The following is a 6,121-nucleotide window of genomic DNA, read 5'->3' as shown; positions in this document are numbered from 1 at the left end:
AGTATCAAAAATGCCACAAAACAAAAAAAGTCAAAAGTTCGACTATATTTGAACTTTCACATTTATGACTAACATGTATTACATAATTAAACAATTCATTATTATGGTATATTCTGCTCTTAGGTTGCATCTATAGTTTAATAATTTTAAAGTATCTATCACAGATAGCACAAACCTGTTTAACCAGCAAACCCAGGCAAAAATGTATGTAGATAATTCTGAAGTCATTTATATTTTTATTTTACCAACACTTTTAAAACAAATTTTATTTACCAAAGATTATCTCAGATCACATAAACTAAAAGGCATTTGAATTAGTTCTTATGCTATTTTATGTTATTTTATATTTATTTTTTTCCCCAGAAAAAGCTTAGGGCTTATTGCCTATTATCAGATATTAAGAACCTCCAGAAATTTTATGGAGGCTGTGGACTCAGTTTTAGGTCTGAATGTTTTCAAAGTCCATCTGGGTAGACAAAATATTCATTTCTGCTAAAACTGGATTTAAAAAAAATTGTTCTTTTTTTTTTTTTTTTTTTTTTTTTTTTTTTTTTTTTTTTTTTTTTTTTTTTTATGAGACGGAGTCTCGCTCTGTCGCCCAGGCTGGAGTGCAGTGGCCGGATCTCAGCTCACTGCAGGCTCCGCCTCCCGGGTTTACACCATTCTCCTGCCTCAGCCTCCCGAGTAGCTGGGACTACAGGCGCCCGCCACCTCGCCCGGCTAGGTTTTTGTATTTTTTAGTAGAGACGAGGTTTCACCATGTTCGCCAGGATGGTCTCGATCTCCTGACCTCGTGATCCGCCCGTCTCGGCCTCCCAAAGTGCTGGGATTACAGGCTTGAGCCACCGAGCCCGGCTAAAAAAATTGTTCTTGAGGTTTTTCTCTGGAAAGTGGCTGTAAACTCTAGCTCTGTCCTGACAGGTTTATCAAGATAGCCACTCTCCAGGAGAGCCCTGATTAGGAGACAAATCAGATTTGGGTATGTCAGTTAGATTAGACAGAGAGGAAGATTCAATGATGCATAGCCAGGCAATATAAAATTATAGAAATTTATTACAAGATTTTACAAGAAAACATACAAGTGAGTCTAGGAAAAAACGTATAAGTCTGTTCAAAATAACCAGCTGAATGACAGAAAGTCATATTTTGGAGACAAATCTAGGTATGGAGGTGGCTTTTTAATTTAGCTTTTATTTCTTAACTGGATTACTGAATTTAATGGCTCTAATGAAAAGGATCCACAAAGCATTTGTAGTTTCTGGAGGCCTAATACTTATACATGTAAAAGGCAGGTGCAGCTAGAAGGCAGAGCATCTAGATCTCCAGAAATCAAGGATTCCATTTTTAGGTTGAATCCCAGTTCTTTCAGAGCTGAGACAAAAGCCCAAGAGGGAGAGAATGTGGCTGTGCTCTGCAGTAGTTTCACAGTGCATCTCACTGCAGGGATATCCCCTCTGAGGCTGGAGGGCCGTCCAACACCATCCAGCTTTTCGCAGTGCACCTCACTGTGGGGATATCCGCTCTGACCCTGGTGGGCCATCCAACACCATCCAGCTCACTTTGTGACTAGCCCACCCACCCTGGGAGCACTCTAACAGCCTCTAAATGCCTCAAACATGTCCATTGTTAAGTTGTGGCTTTGGCCCTGAGATCCCCTTGATTAACTTAGCCAATTATTTTTCTTGTACCAAATTTCCACGTACTGTCAGTTTCTGTTTGACTCAGTCATAAATCTGAGGCTTTTCTCAAGTTCTTTGTTTCTATGCAAAGAAACAAAGAAGATACAAGGCCAGAGTTCACCCCCTGAAGCAATGACCATTCATTGCAACTCATGTCAGTTACCTTACACATCGCCACCCTTCCCAGTGCCTCATGAATTATCATATACCCAAAGGCCAAGTGTCCTCTCAAAATATAAAGCCTTGGTACCTCTGAAAGCCGAAGTGATCGGGGAGCTCAACGTGAAAGAAAGCAGAGCTTCAGACTTGAGAGACATCATTCACAATTCTTCCATGAGGAAGACAGGGGACCCCAAAAAGGGAGGCAGTGGCACCTTTTCTGTGTTCCCCAAGGGTCTCAGAGTTGCAAGGAGTTAACTTTAACTCCCTCTATAGGGTAGCCAGAACTCTGATGTTCCCGTGGATCCCCAAAAAAGGGATCAGAGGCCTTACAAAAATTATAGTCTTACATGGATGTGGTGAAAAGGAAACACTTTTACACTGTTTGTGGGAATGTAAATTAGTACTACCACTATGGAAAACAGTATGGACCTTCCTTAAAGAACAAAAACTAGATCTACCATTTGATCCAGAAATCCCGTTACTGGGTATCTACCCAGAGGAAAAGAAGTCATTATATGAAAAAGACACATTCACATGCATGTTTATAGCAGCACAATTCACAATTACAAAGATATGGAACCAACTTAAGTGCCCATTGACTGAGTGGATAAAGAAAATGTGCTATATATACACCATGGAATGCTACTCAGCCATAAAAAAGAAAAAAAAGTACCTTTTGCAGCAACTTGGATGGAGCTGGAGGCCATTATTCTTAGTGAAGTACTCAGAAATGGAAAACTAAAAACACATGTTCTCACTTATAAGTGGGAGCTGAGCTATGAGGATGCACAGACATGGAGTGATATAATGGACTTTGAGGACTCAGCAGAGTGGCGAAGATCGGGAGGGGGCTGAGGGGTAAAAGGCTACATATTTGGTATAGTGTACACTGCTCAGGTGATGGGTGCACTAAAATCTCAGAATTCACCTCTAAAGAACTCATCCATGGGCGCGGTGGCTCAAGCCTGTAATCCCAGCACTTTGGGAGGCCGAGACGGGCGGATCACAAGGTCAGGAGATCGAGACCATCCTGGCTAACATGGTGAAACCCCGTCTCTACTAAAAAATACAAAAAACTAGCCGGGCGAGGTGGCGGCGCCTGTGGTTCCAGCTCCTCAGGAGGCTGAGGCAGGAGAATGGCGGGAACCCGGGAGGCGGAGCTTGCAGTGAGCTGAGATCCGGCCACTGCACTCCAGCCTGGGCCACAGAGCAAGACTCCGTCTCAAAAAAAAAAAAAAAAAAAAAAAAAAGAACTCATCCATATAACCAAAAAACACCTGCACCCCCAAAACTATTGAAATTATAAACATTATAGCCTTAATTTCAGCTTTTAATTAAGCCAACTTCTGACCATAGAGCTCTTTTTAAAAAATCCCTCTCAAATCTTTTATCAGATTTCATCAGAAACAAACAGTAATAGTCTTCTTTTCATTTTATTTTATTTTTCTTTTAAAACAAAAGTATCTATCAAGTGACTCAGAACCAAAGTCAAGAAGCGCTTTATGACTTAAAGACACATAAGATGCCTCCAAACAGATGCAAATAAGCAGTTCTCACAAGATCCAGAGCCATCCCCAAAGACAGCTGAAAGAGGAAAGAAAGAAAGAAAGAAAGAGAGAAAGAGAGAGAGAGAAAGAAAGAAAGAGAGAAAGAGAAAGAAAGAAAAAGAAAGAAAGAAAGAAAGAAAGAAAGAAAGAAAGAAAGAAAGAAAGAAAGAAAGAAAGAAAGAAAGAAAAGAAAAGAAAGAAAGAAAAAAGAGGAGGCTTAAATAAATGGCAATAGTTATCCTTGACAGCTGGCAACAGTTGGTATGCCAGCCACAAATGGCATTCGACTCACATTTCCGTCTGGCTATATTCTTTTTTTGGGGGACCCCAACCTTTCTGTTGGCTGCCTGCACACACAGACCTGATAACCTGGATGTGCCTACAGGCAGCAAGCCAAGCCATGCTCTCAGAACACAAACTGAGACAAACAGGAAAGCAATAGCTGTCTGTGGAAGGAAAAGGATCAACAGGAAATGGATATCCCCAAACCAAATTTATGTAAGACTCACAATCCAAACAAATGATTTTTTTTCCTGCTGACCTGAACTTTGAAAGGAAAAGATAAAAAGGAATTTTTACCTTCCATTCCTGAGCAGGTACCATAGGAAGAGATCTGGGAGAATTGTCCTTAGTAAAAAATTTTACCTTTTTTTTTGCTGGCTTTTGTCAGTTTTCTCAGGATCTCATCTGTAGGCTTTGGAATGTGTCAGATGTCAGCCTTCTCATACTCATAGCCAGAAGTGTAGTGGTGACGAGGAGCTGTACAGGAAACTAGGGGAGGAAAGGAGTCCTTTCTTCATAATCATGAAGGGCACAGCCAACATCCCTATAGGGGTTGTCTTATAACAAAGATAAGTTAACAAGAGAAAAGTATAACAAATTTATTTGATCATAGTTTTACATGACATGGGAGCCTTCAACATAAAGACTCAAAGATACAGGGAACACTATGTAGAGCTCACCCTCAAATAATTCAAGAGTTATGGGAGTTAACCTCCCATGAAATTAAAAACTGCAGCCGGGCGCGGTGGCTCACACCTGTAATCTCAGCACTTTGGGAGGCCGAGACGGGCGGATCACGAGGTCAAGAGATCGAGACCATCCTGGCTAACATGGTGAAACCCCGTCTCTACTAAAAAATACAAAAAACTAGCTGGGCGAGGTGGCGGCACCTGTGGTCCCAGCTCCTCGGGAGGCTGAGGCAGGAGAATGGCGTAAACTCGAAAGGCGGAGCTTGCAGTGAGCTGAGATCCGGCCACTGCACTCCAGCCTGGGCGACAGAGCGAGACTCCGCCTCAAAAAAAAAAAAAGAAAAAAAAAAGAAATTAAAAACTGCATAAAACTTTTGACTCTCGCAAAACTTAAGTAGTAATAGCCTACTATGTACCAGAAGCCTTACAGATAACATACTCAATTAATACATCTTTTGATATCTTTATTATACAGTGTATTTTCACAATAAAGTGTGCTAGAGAAATGTTAAGAAAATCATAAGGAAGAAAAAATATATTTACTATTCATTAAGTGAAAGCAAACATCAAAAAGGTCTTTATACTCGTTGTCTTCATGTTGTAGGCTGAGGAGGGGGAGGAGGAAGAATAGGGGTTGGTCTTGCTGTCTCAAGGGTAGCAGGGACGGAAGAAAATCTGCATATAAGTAGATCCACAAAGTGTTAATCCATGTTGTTGAGGAGTCAACTGTATTTTTATGCTTAGGTTCAATGAAGCATGGACAGTTGATATGGATTGGCTGTGTCCCCACCCAAATCTTATCTTGAATTACAGCTCCTGTAATTCTCACGTGTTGTGAGAGTGACCTGGTGGGAGACAACTGAATGATGGGGGCAGTTTCCCCCATATTGTTCTCGTGGTAGTCAGTAAGTTTCATGAGATCTTATGGTTTTAGAAGGGGAAACCCTTTCACTTGGTTCTCATTCTCTCTTTCCTGCTGCCGTATAAGACAAGGCTTTTGCCTTCCTCCATGATTGTGAGGCCTCCCCAGCCATGTGGAGCTGTGAGTCTATTAAATCTCTTTTTTATTGTAAATTATCAGCAGTGTGAAAACGGACTAATACAACAGCTGTGTGGAACTATTACTGGAAAAGAAGAGTATGATCTGCTAAGACACTGAGTGGGAAAATTCAGCAAGATCTGTCTGTTTAGATTTTTCTTGGCCTCTCTGTGCAGCCTTTTTTCCTCCCCAGTATGGGATGAGTTCTCCCTGGAATGAGGATTTCAATTTCTTTATCCCTAGCTATTATACAAAGAAGCAGCGGGGGAGGATAGGGTAATATTTTTTGGCTTTATTACTGGCTTTGGAGAAAATGGTTTCTTCTTTCTATAACCTGCCTCAGGGATGAGGGATTCTAGTTTTTATGCCTTGTCCCAGGGGAGAATGAGAGGCAGAGACGGAATGGCAGAAGGTCAGTGAGAGACTTTGCTTCTTAGGGTTTTACTTTGGGGTGTCATTTTCTGAGTCTCAGTACAATGAATATGATCAAGTGATCCACTTTCAACGGCAATCAAGACTTCAATGATGGTTGATGAATCACCTCTAAGAATGAAAAATGAAGTGTTAGACTTAATTATTTTACTGTCAGAGATCTATGTATCAATCGTTGATGAAAAACATCCTCACGAGAAGAAGTTGGCTATTACTTAATTGGCATTGGAATATTACAGGCACATATTTTCATTTCATAACCATATTTCAAATGAATTATGAAACTAAACA

Source organism: Rhinopithecus roxellana, chromosome 1 (genome assembly GCF_007565055.1).
Source record: "Rhinopithecus roxellana isolate Shanxi Qingling chromosome 1, ASM756505v1, whole genome shotgun sequence".
Taxonomy (NCBI): Eukaryota; Metazoa; Chordata; class Mammalia; order Primates; family Cercopithecidae; genus Rhinopithecus; species Rhinopithecus roxellana.
This window is presented reverse-complemented; position numbering follows the sequence as displayed.